Source organism: Schistocerca gregaria, chromosome 5, assembly GCF_023897955.1.
Source record: "Schistocerca gregaria isolate iqSchGreg1 chromosome 5, iqSchGreg1.2, whole genome shotgun sequence".
Classification (NCBI taxonomy): domain Eukaryota; kingdom Metazoa; phylum Arthropoda; class Insecta; order Orthoptera; family Acrididae; genus Schistocerca; species Schistocerca gregaria.
In genome coordinates, this window is record NC_064924.1 from 461,215,748 (window position 1) to 461,228,701 (window position 12,954).

Below are 12,954 nucleotides of genomic sequence, written 5' to 3' on the forward strand. Positions count from 1 at the left end.
TACTACATCCTTAAACAGTTTTCTTGAAGTCTTTAATGAAACTTCATATTACAATCAAAAATAAGTAATATACGATGGGTCACACCAGGAATAAAAATTTCTAGTGAGAGGAAATGGAAGCTACACAATCAGCCAAAGTACAACAAAGATCCTGATTTTGTAAAATATTTTAGGAACTATAAAACTATTTTTTAAAATAATTGCAAATTCTTGAAGACAAATGGCAAATAATAAATTCATTCTAGGGCAAAAAATAAAAAAAGGGCAATATGTTCTGTAGTTAAGTCTGAATTAGGTGTCAAAAATTACAAGCAAGACATTTCAAAAATCAAACTTGAGGAAAAATCTGTTGTAGATCCAACTCAAATATATGAGTGCTTCAATGAGTACTTCATAAATGTAACAAAATCTGGTTTAGATGTAGCAAATTATGAGCATCAAGTAAATAGTTTTATGTTGAAAGACAATATCAATGAATGTCTTAAAAAATTCAACACAGTCTCAACAAATTTGGTTGTAAATGTCTACTCTATTTAAAAAATAAAGACTGCAGATTGGGATAGGACACCCACCAAAGTAATAAAAAAAGTTTGCAACATAATCGCTCATTCTTCCTCTCTCATAATAACCAAATCATTTGAGGAAGGCTACTTCCCTGCTCTCTTGAAATATGCAGAACTAAAACCTTTGTGTAAAAAAGGTTAAAAAGATTAGATGGGAAATAATCATCCCATTTCTATACCCCCAGTCATACCAAAATTACTTGAAGATATTACTGCTTTATAGATACAAAGCTTCTTCACACAATATGATATCATGTTAAATAACCAGTTTGGCTTCCAGCAAGATAAAAACAAAGTAGATGTGATAAGTGAGTTTATTGAAGAAATTACTTCATCATTATATAGGAAAATAAAGCTGCACAAATATCCTGTGATCTTACAATAGCATTTGACTGTGTAAACGATGCCCTCTGGCTTTTTCAATGAAATAAGGGATACTACTTTGGAATGGTTTGAATCATATCTCATGGAGAGGAAACAAAAGATAATAATCACATCAAATGTAGCAAATTACTTCTCAGAGTGGAAAACTGTGTTTCTCAAGGCTATATCCTTGGACCAATTTTATTCCTGTTCTGCATAAACGACTTGTCTCTCAATATAAATACTCATTAACGTTGTTTTCAGATGATACTTCCACCCTAATTGAAAATGAAAATTCTGACAATGTACCACAGAGTGTCATGAATACATTAAGTAACTTAGAAACATGGTTCAATGTAAATGGCTCAAGGGTAAATATTTCAAAAACCCACATGATAAGTTTTACAACCAACAAGCCAAAAACTGAAGAAATCTGTATTACTCACAATAATCAAAAAATGAAGAGCTTGACTGAGTCAGATTCCTAGGAATCAACTTAGACAGAAATTTAAGTTGGAATTCACATATAGAATATCTAGCAAAGGCCAGGTGGTTATAATTAAACTTTCCCTATTTAACATGTTATAACATGGAAACTAATTACCGTATGAGTACCAAACTTGGTAACATTAATGTCCAGAGTATGTGGCATATGATTTCCATGTGTCACAGTACCACTGTCCAGTTCCACGTATGGCCACCAGGTGCCGTGATCAGTTATCATAATTCATAGTCTCACACACCTGACCAGCCACAGTGCACTTGCTGACATGTCAACACGAGCTTCGACAAAAGGAGCAGGGCATTATTGGTGAAGCTCTATTATCAAAACAACAGTAATGCTGCAGCTGCTCTTCGAGAATATTGATGGCTGAAAGGATTACGGAAGGGTTCTCTTTCTCCACCTGCTGTCCGGAGCATGATGAAGAAATTCGATTCAACTGGAGAACTGGACATTACTCTAGGAAGAGGCCAATGACTGGTTTCACCATAGGTGCAATTTGTGCAATTCCCAATCATGAGGCACTGCACATGCTACATCATGACAATTTAACATTCCATGGTCCACTGTACAGGTGCTTCAAACCATTCTCAAATGGTATCCATACAAGATCCATATCATACAGCAGAATGCACCACAGGATGCACAGCAACATGTTGACTTCACTCTCCACTTTCTCGCAAGGAATGAAGTTGATGAAGCTGTCCCTGGACCATCCTATTTACAGATAGAGCTCGTTTTTCTCTGATGGTGAGGTGAACACACAGAATTGCCAAGTATGGGGATCTTCACCAATAGTCAATGTACATGAAGTTCCTCTATATGGTGAATGTGTTACTGTATGTTGTGGTCTCATGGCTACATTCATCATTGGTCTATCCTTTTTTGAACAGGTTAGTGCTCAGGGACCAAAGACGTGCAGTCTGACTGGCCAGCATTACTACAATATGCTTTGCCAGCATGTCACACCTGCCCTACAGGAGGGAGACACGTTGAACTCAACAGTTTTCATCCAAGATGGGGCCCCACTGCTCATCACTCATGAAGTTCACCTGCTTAATCATTTCCAAATGGTTGGTCGGCATGATCACCTGATCTCACTCCCCGTGTTTTCTGGTTGTGGGGCTACCTGAAGGACTGAAACGTAGTAGAGCATATCAAGAGAGGTAGCCAGCATACCTACTGACATGCTTCGTTCTGCTGTGCAAAATGCAATGCTGCACTTTCAGTGTATTCTGGATACTTATGGGCAACATATTTAGCCCCTCTTGTAGCAGTAATGGTACCCGTATGTAATGGTATGATGTACCACAGCAGCACATTGAAATTGTTCCAGTTGAAATGATTCTGCATTATTTGTCTTCCCCATGTCCTTAACATTAATGCTACCAAATTTGGTACTCATATGGTAATTAGTTTCCGTGTTATAACATGTTAAACAGAGAAAGTTTAATTTTAACCACCCGGTAAATTAAACAGCCTTGCATTTGCAATGGAAAATTTAGGCAATGCCACTCAAATCAACACCACGAAAATAGCATACCACAGCTACTTTGAATCTGTTATTAGAAATTGCATAATTTTTGGGGAACACTGAGGAAACATTACACAAATTTTAAAGTTGCAAAAAAAGAATCATTCGCAACATGTGCACCTCACAGCTGAGGGCATCATGTTGACTATTATTTAAAGACTTAAAATATTAACTGTCCCCATTTTATATGTCGTGATTCTTTTCCTATGCAGCAGAGCTGATCTATTAAGAAAAATGTTTTGAACACTCAACAACACAAGACTATTAAGAGGAAGATTTCATGATACTTGGAGATGGATCCCTAAAATGGAATAAAAATTTATGCTAGTTATAGTTGATGTAGATATTGTAAGTTTGGAAAATTTTAAATAAGTAAATTCTTCACCAACTAATATTGTAAGGGTGACAAAATTACAAATAAGTGAACTGTAATCTTGATACGTGTCCTGTACATCAGACTTATATTCTGAAATTATGTACATTATGAGATGAATAAATCACATTTCACCTCTGCTTGCACCGCTTCATCATTCTCACAGTGAAGTCCTCAAAGCCATTCTCTAAGTTTTGAAAACAGATGAAAATCAGATAGGGCCAAGTTGGGACTGTATGGAGGGTGATCGATGATAGTGAACCTAAGGTGTTGGATTGTTGCAGATATTACAGCACTTGGGTATGTCTTGCAGTGTCATGCTGAAGGAGAAGGTGCTCCATGTGTGGATGAACTCTTTGAATTGGAGACTCAATTGCTGCAAGCAGTTTCTTATACACTGACAAAGTTGTGTTGCACACTACAATGCTACACTCAACAATTTGGAGCCCTCTGGTGACAGAACATTGCAACTTGGATAGTGAAGTGGAAAAGTTGAACAAGTAATATGCACAACATGTAATACCTCAAATGATGATGAGGACAGAATAAAAAGTTTAGAGGCATTACTTTTCAGCAAGCCTTTGTACTAGGCTGTGGTAAAATTTTAAAAGTCAAAGTGTGACTCTGTTCAGAGTTAATGACCATGAAACTAACAGTTGAGAAATTTACAAGTCCAGTTTATATTACATCTCATAAAACCATATTTCCATTTTTGCTCAACTCCTGAAGTGAACTGTCCTAAGCCAGTATGGCTGCCACCCTAAAATAGTTATTATTTGTTGGTGTGAAATTCTCAAATTTACATTTAACTTATTCCTGTTACATGTATTATGTATGAATTAATACTAGAATTTCACCAAATTTCCTGTAGTATTATTAGCTTTTAGTTGGTTTATTGGTTTTCTAGTTCTGTACATTTTTATCAGTAAAATACCTAGATCACCCATATTTACTATTAATTACTATTAAACATAATGACTACCATTAGCTATGGTAGTATAATTCTCATATTGCCAATGCATTTACTGATTTTCAATTTATTTTCTGCTCAGATAAGTATTTTAATTCTCATTCCAGCTCATAATTAAAAATTTTATATGTTAATAAAAATTCTGAAACTGTATTTAAATTGGTGGATCAATTAAAGGATATTTCAGTTTTATGTATAAGTGAACACTGGCTAAAAGAAAACCAAACTTGTACAGCCAGAATAACAGGATTCTCTTGTAGAGAAAATTTTAAAGGGGGAGGAACATGTATTATGTGATGCAAGGAATTGAATGTAAAGAACTTAAGCTCAGTAAGATAAAACACATTGAAAAAGAGTTTGAATACAGTATGTGCAAATTTCTAAAACCCAAAACAATTATTGTGTGCATATATTGTTCCCCATCGTGGAACTTTATGACGTTTTTAGACAGTGTTGAAAGACTTTTTTGTGAATTAAGACATTTTGCAGAGAGCATTATTGTACTTGGTGATTTCAATGTCAACTTTAAAATGAACTGTCAAAAAGTATCAAAACTAAACAATTTGTTATATTCACAAAATTTAGCACCACCTGTCCATGAATGCACTAGATATGGAAAACACTCTGAAATGATAATAGATCAAATATTTTTTAACTTGCAAAGTCTAGATCATGTTATTGAAGTAAATGACCCAGGGTGCTCACACCACAAAGCAATACAACTCTATATAAATAATGTACTGGGCAAAAATTCTAGAATACATGAGAAATATATATATAGAAGATGTATCAATGAGGACAATACTAGGGTTTTTAATTATTTATTAAAAAACTCAGAATGGGATTTAGACAAACTCGACACCGTGGATACGAAATTTGAGTCATTTTTAACTTTTTATAAACATAGCCATGAAATTGCATTCCCTCTTAAGAAAATTAAAATAAAAAGCAAGCCTAATACTTGGGTAACACAGGGGATACGGAAATCTGGAGAGTGACTTAGAAAGCTAAGTAAATCAGCCAGGCTAAATCCAGCTCTGAAATAGTATGTCACCTGTTACAGAAAATTGTACAGTAAAGTCATTAATAGACCAAAAAGTTACATATTGACTCATACATCAGTAGAAGCAAATGTAACAAGAAAATGAAATCAGTTTGGAATGTGATAAATACAACTGTATGCAGAAGTAAAGTAAGAGACAGCAGCTTTGTTATTAAAAGTGAGGACAAAACTATAAGTTATCCTTACGTATTGCCAATATATTCAACCTTCATTATGCAAGTATTGTACAAAGCCTCATAAAAACCCAAAGACAAACAAAGATTAAACATAACATCTCCACAAATCCTGAAACTATGTTCTTATACCCTGTAAGTGTACAAGAAGTACAGAATGCAATCAACAAACTAAAAAATAAATTGTCTTGTGGCACTGATGGCATTCCAGATAAAGTACTTAAACACAGCATAAGTATTGCTCATCCCCTTGTATACATAATTAATGCCTCTTTCAGCACTGACACTTTCCCTAAAGAACTAAAGCTGTAAATAATAAAACCATTATATAAAAATGGTGATCCTCATGATGTAAAAAACTTCAGACCCATATCCTGCTTCTCAAAAGTTATTGAAAGAATTATGCATGAAAGACTCTCTGCTTTCCTGAACACAAGTAGAATATTAGTCAGTGAGCAAAATGGCTTCAGAAAAAATAGGTCAACTGAAACAGTTATTCAAATCCTGCCTTGGGCATGGGTGTGTGTGATGTCCTTAGGTTAGTTAGGTTTAAGTAGTTTTAAGTTCTAGGGAACTGTTGACCTCAGAAGTTAAGTCCCATAGTGTTCAGAGCCATTTGAACCATTTTTGAAACAGCTGTATATAATTTCCTAAAACTTCTCCTGATCTCTATAGATCATAACGAAGTAAGCTGTGGGGTGTTTTTAGATCTGTCAAGGGCATTTGATGTTATTGATCATGAATTATTGCTTGAGAAACTATACTGCTATGGTGTACGTGGTACTGTTCACAGCTGGTTTAAATCATACCTGTCAGACAGATACCAGAAAGTAGAAATAGTTCATGAAGGAACCTCTCACTTTTCAGAATATAAGAAAGTTAGTAATGGAGTGCCACAAGGTTCTGTGCTGGGGCCCCTCTTGTTCTTGATGTTCATAAATGACCTATCAAACTGTTTAACACTAGCTAATGCTGTATTGTATGTGGACAATACAAGTCTCTTTATTAAAGCTCAAAATGAGACTGACTTGCAACACACAGTAGAAATAACAAAAGAAGAAGCAGGAAAATGGTTTAAAGATAACTGCTTATTTGTAAATGAGAAAAAAACAGTATGGATGAATTTCAGCCATGTATCAAATAAAGTAAAGCCCAATATAGTTTTGAAACATGGTGAACAGAAGATTTTACAAACTTCAAACACAAAATTTTTAGGTATCTGGTTAGACGAGCATCTAAAGTGGGATAAACATATTGAAATGCCCAATAAAAAGCTAAGTAAATGCTGCTATATACTCAGAATGCTGAAAAACTGCTTCAGTGAAAAAACAGTAATATGTGCTTATTATGCTCTTATTGTGGTATGGTGTCTTATTTTGGGGTACTTCAAGTCTGGCAAACCGGTCATTCATTATTCAAGAACGAGCATTAAGAATAATGAAAAGGGCTGCACCAAGAGAGCGCTGCAGGGAAATTTTTAAAGAATTTCAAATAATGTCACTTCCATCTTTATATATCAATGAAAGTATCTGCTTTTTCAAATCTTACCCCCAATTTTCTTCTTTTAATAGTGAGTCCCATGACTACCCAACAAGACACAGGAATGATTTCCACAGAGAAACACACAAAACAGCCCAATATCACAAAAGTGCAATATATCACCCCAAAATCCTTTTTAGTGCTCTTCCCTTAAGCATCAAAAAGATAGAAAAGTATAATTTTTTAAAAATGAGCTTTAAAATGTTATTAAGAGAATGTTTTTACAGTGTTACAGAGTACATGGATTTTCAGAACATAGTGGTCAATGATAATGATAATCCATAGTTGAACAAATGTATGAAAATAGTTTGCCTGTACACACTATAATTAATTAATTAATGTTTGTTCTGTTATTCTCTACTATAGTGGTCAATTAAACAATAGGTCATATCTGAAAAACAAATGTATGAAAATAGTATCCACAATAAATAATTAATTATTGTTTGTTTTGTTATTCTCTACTATAAGCTGCACGAGATATATATATATATATTTATATATGTTTTACCACAGTAGGCCTATGTTATTAATTTACAAACTCATATAATGTAACACAACAACTCCTATATCATTGTATATGAGAAAATGGATGCTCAGTATATAACAATAACTGTGCTGTTCAAGTGCTATCTGTGGACATTTCATTCTTTAAAATTTCTTCATTCTTTAAAATTTCTTAAGTCAATAAATATTTTCTGTTCTTACACATTCAGTACCTTACATACTATTCTGTCTGCTGAGTGGGCATATAGGCATGCTATCTTATCTCATTTTTATCTTTAATTTGGTGTTCTTGCCTAAGTTGTAACTATAATGGTTTGGATTTTATATTTTGTGGCTGTGAAATGAGTTTTTGGCCTCTGAGTCCATGCCATGGTGGCACTCCAACACAGCAGTGTACTGCAACAACCAAACACATGAGAAAAACCCAAACTCACAGTAGCTCTCCAGTCTGCTTGCTGCCCTTCTGGTAGCTTGCTTACTTCATGAACTATCTTTCCACCAATTGCAGAGACTAACTACTACTACTACTGCTACATGTCTTCTGCTGCTAGGAGATAAATCCATTCACTACCTCCTCATGAGAAATGCTGCCACTGTCAGAACTCGCACTACATTCTGTCATCTACCAAAAGAGCATGCACCTACCCGTACCTGTAGTGTCTCACCTTATGTACTGCTCCCACATGATCTATGAAGACAAGGTTATTCTAATTACTGTGTGAGCAGAAACATTCGAGCAACAATTATTCCCATGTGCATGCACAAATGAAATGAGAAGAAATTTTGGTGTGTGGTTGTGTGTCATGTTTATCACAGTGGTTTTCTAAGTATCAGTGTAAAAGTATTGTACAGGGAATTGTGGAACAAAATACCTGCAGTCACAGGGTACACAAGGAGTGTGTTGATAGAAAAGGAGACAAAGCTCACTCATAATCTCAGACAGGAAATAGAGATGTTAACAGCAGATAAAACTCGAGTTAAAATCATGGCTATGTGGAGAGGGGAGGGGAGGTGGAGGAAGAGGAGGAGAAGATGGAGGAGGAGGAAATGCTATGAATATTTTGGCATTGGCAGCCCTTTTCCAGTGTGAGAAAGTCCCAAAACTTTGTCTGAAATGTAGAATGATGTAAGATGGTTTGCTTCATTGCATAAAAAATGAAGGGCCTCAACATGCAGCCAAATAACCTGTTAGCTTATGTCACGAGTTCTTTGGCTGATGTTTGTTCAATATTTTTTCTTTATGTTTTGCCAGCACAAGTGCCTGGCATTGTCAAAACTTCACTCTCCATTGATGGTGGCAGACTGGAGTTGAGCTCTCAGCCACAAATTATATTTAGCTGTCACTCCAATGTCTGTAGCCTTTTCCCTGGTCACTGCCAGTGTTGTTCTCCCCATGCTACCTGCAATGGTCATTTATTGCAGCATGAGAGTCCAGGTTCCATCCACCTTGAAGCTTTCCTCTTTCTTGTTGAAGTGATTGTCATGTTTGTGGACTGACAAGCAAGTGGTTTAGCTCTTCTCCACAACAAAAGCATTCGTATCAACAAATTTTATTGTGTGGGTGGTCTCTCATGGCATGTGCTCTGCCACAACCAATTTCTGCACCTATCCCAACCTGCAATACCATTTATGTTCAGTGATGCTGGTTTGATGGATCATCCATTCATTCCAACATAGACTTTTCCCCATGTACAGTGTATACGGTATATTCCCAACTCACAAGTGGATCCCTCTTGTCTTTTGCCAGTCTGAGACACTCTTTGAGCTTCTTCGCAGTTTGTAACTAGTCTTTACACCATGTTTGTGCAATGTTCTGCCAGGTCTGTCTGTCACCCTGGGGTTGTACAGTAGAAAGACAGTACCCAACATTTATTCTTCTGACTTATCACTTCATCAAGGGTTAGGTGCTGTGATACTTCTTATGCAATTGGTGGAATACCCATTGCTAACCAGAGCACTTTACAGGCATTGAATCTTGTGCCCAATGTGCTACAGCTTATGTATCCATCTTGTGCATGTTACAAGCATGTTAATTATCCCTCTTTTCTGGCTCAGGTGATGATGAGACAGTTTGTGCAAGATCAATCCTTGTGTATCAGCTTTCAGTACACATTCTGTCTCAAATTCTCACCATTCCTCACAACCAGAACATCTAGAAAGGGTAGCTGTTGGTCGTTTTCTACCTCCACAGGACAGGAAATATTATGTTGACATGAAGACGATTTACGTCTTAGGAAGTCACCGAGCAGTTTTTCACTATTGCTCCATGCAATGTAGGTGTCACTAACGTACCTGTACCACACCTCAGGTTTAAAAGGTGCCAAGTTCAGCGACCAGCTATGGAGAGTGAAGCTATGACTATGGCAACCACTAGCACTGGCGAACTATCAGAAAAGTCATCCAAAGAAACATCAGCAGGATAACCTGAGGCAGAAACCAACAGGCAATTTGCAAACGAGAGGCCACAAAAGCGTCAACAATTTATAACAAATGGAGTGAAGACAAGTGATACTTCTACAGTAGCTAAAAAAATGTTTTTTGGTGTGAACTAGCTGAAGTCGAAACTGTGGACACTTCTTCCTACTGGGTTTAATCAATAAAGCCAAGTTCCACACACAGTTATTGCATTTGGCATTGCAGCAACAGGTTTATTCAAGAAGAATGAGTTAGGTCAATTGCCTCATAAAAATGATGAAAAGAATGACAGGGTGGAGCTGTTATTGAACTGAGCCTTACTTATCTAAGGGGATAAGGGCCGCATTGTCGAAATGTGGGAATGCAGCTGCACGATTGCTTATACTGAAAAAGCGAGTGGCCACACAGAAGTAGCTGTAGTTAATAATAAGATATCAGGAATAGGATATCAGGAAAAGGGCGAAGAAGTTCTTTGCACTACTCAAAAAGTGAAAAGTCCTAAGGCAACACCTAGGGATCTGACTTAACCATTTTACATGTGTGTTGAGCATCCAATCATGTTAGCTACAGAAGCGGGAAAAACACTAAATTTGCTTGTGGGTGTGATTTCCATTTCCCAGTGCCTTCTAATTGGTGGTTTATACCACCAAAAGCCATCAAGAAAACAGGCCATTATGTCTCACAATCAAGAATCACGTGAATCATTTGGAACTAACACCCATTATTATCACAAACATAGAATTGTGATTGCTTCATAAGTGTACATGAATTTATCAAATTTTACATTTGGTAACGGTTTTCATATTCTCATTATTACAGCTTACCTGTCTCCCAGCTGTGAACATTGTGGGATAATTGTTTTCACTTCAAATTAATTAATTCAGGAGATGTCAGAATTTGAAGATATCATTTCAGTACCAAGCAAAAATAGATATGTCAAATTTGAAGCCTAAGAACAAACAACCTAGTTAGCTTTGTAAAACCAATTATTCACAATAATGGGAAAGTGACTTGAAACTTCCTGACAGATTAAAACTGTGTGCCAGAATGAGACTCAAACTCAGGACCTTTGCCTTTCACGGGCAAGTGCTCTACTGACTGAGCTACCCAAGCATGACTCATGACCCATCCTCACAGCTTCATTTCTGCCAATACCTCGTCTCCTACCTGCAAACTTCATTGAAGCTTTTCTGCAAACCTGGAGAACTAGCACTCCTGGAAGAAAGGAGTCTCAGTCCTGCACACAGTTTTAATCTGCCAGGAAGTTTCATATCACCACACACTCCACTGCAGAGTGAAAATCTCCTTCAAGAAAGTGACTTGTTTAGCTTAAATTTCAGTAACTCAAAAGTTATTAAGATACAACTTCAAGATGACACCCATTTTTATACCTTGTAATATTTCAAAATTCTGTTCTGGTAATACTGAAGCAGGACATTTTCCTAGCATGGTGATGTTCTTAGATTTCCCACAGCGTGATTTTTAAAGAAAACATTCAAAGTTTAAACTTTTGTTAAATAAATTATAAATGGCAGCTTCCTTAGAAGTTGGGGAACTTTTGTTGAACATGAAGATATGGTATGACCACAAAGTCAAAAAGTAGTGCCTTGGGTTTCTGTAAAACACAAGGATACAAAATATTGGAAACATGAAGTAAATGGTCCTAGAAATCTGGGCTGGTTACCTTTATAATTTCTCCCCTTTGCACCATTACATAATGTGTCATTCTCTCATAAATGACTAAAAGCCAGGGATTGAGGCATAACTGGCAAAGGCTGAGGCTATACACTGATTAGCCAAAACATTATGACGAAAGCCCACTGTGATGTGGGACGCTGCCTGGTGGCAATGCAGGCATGTGATGCGGTTACAAAACTATGTGAGTGAAGCTGACATAAATGGGTGATCACCATAGCAAAGATATCAGCTGCAAATGGGGAAACCATTGAAATAAGTGACTTTGACAAAGGGCAAGTTGTTATTATGTAGAACCTGCAAATGAGTATCTCAAAAATGGCAAAGCTGGTCGAATGTTCACATGTTACTGTCGTTAGCAACTATGAAAAGAGGTAGGAGGACAGGGAAACTACTACTAGGCACTAAATGGCTGGATGTCCACCACTCTTCACAGAATGTGGAATTTGGAGGCTTGTCTGCTCTGTAAAGTAGGATATATTGTGATCTGTGGTATCTCTGCGGAAAGAGCACAATGCTGGTGCACACACAAGTGTTTCAGAGCACACAGTTCATCGTACATTGTTGAAGACGGAGCTCCGCACCAGACCACCTCTATGTGTTCGCATGTCGACCCAACGACATTGTCAATTATGACTGCAGTGGGCACAGGACCACTGGGACTCAGTCGTTGATCAGTGGGAACATGTCATCTCTGCGAGTGAAACACTTTTTTGCTACACTAGGTCGATAAGTTGTCTCCACAAATGCTGTCATTGAGGTGAATGGGAGCTTGAAACACGCAGTGCTCCACGGGTGCAGGCTGGTGAGAGCAGTATTATGTTATAGGAGACATTCTCCTGTCCTTGTGTGGGACCTGTGGTAGCAATCAAAATCATGCAGACAACTGTTAGCTACCTGCATCCCTTCATGCTTGATGTCTTCCCTGACAGTAATGTCATATTTCAGTTGTATAATTGTCGATGTCTCAGAGCTACAGTGATTTGAGGAGCATTATAGTGAACTCTTGTTGATGTCTCAGTGACCAAATTTTCCTGGTGTGAATCCCTTGAGACCCTTCTGTGTCGCATCGAGCACTATCACCGCATACACAAATCAGTGGCCTGTTATTTATGCATATTAAATAATGGTGTGAGAACATCTAATGCCACATACTTCCACAGATCTATCAACAAACTTTTGGATCACTGATACACACAATCAGTGATGTACTTGGTTCCAAAGACAGACAAACAATTATTAAGCAGGTATTCATAATGT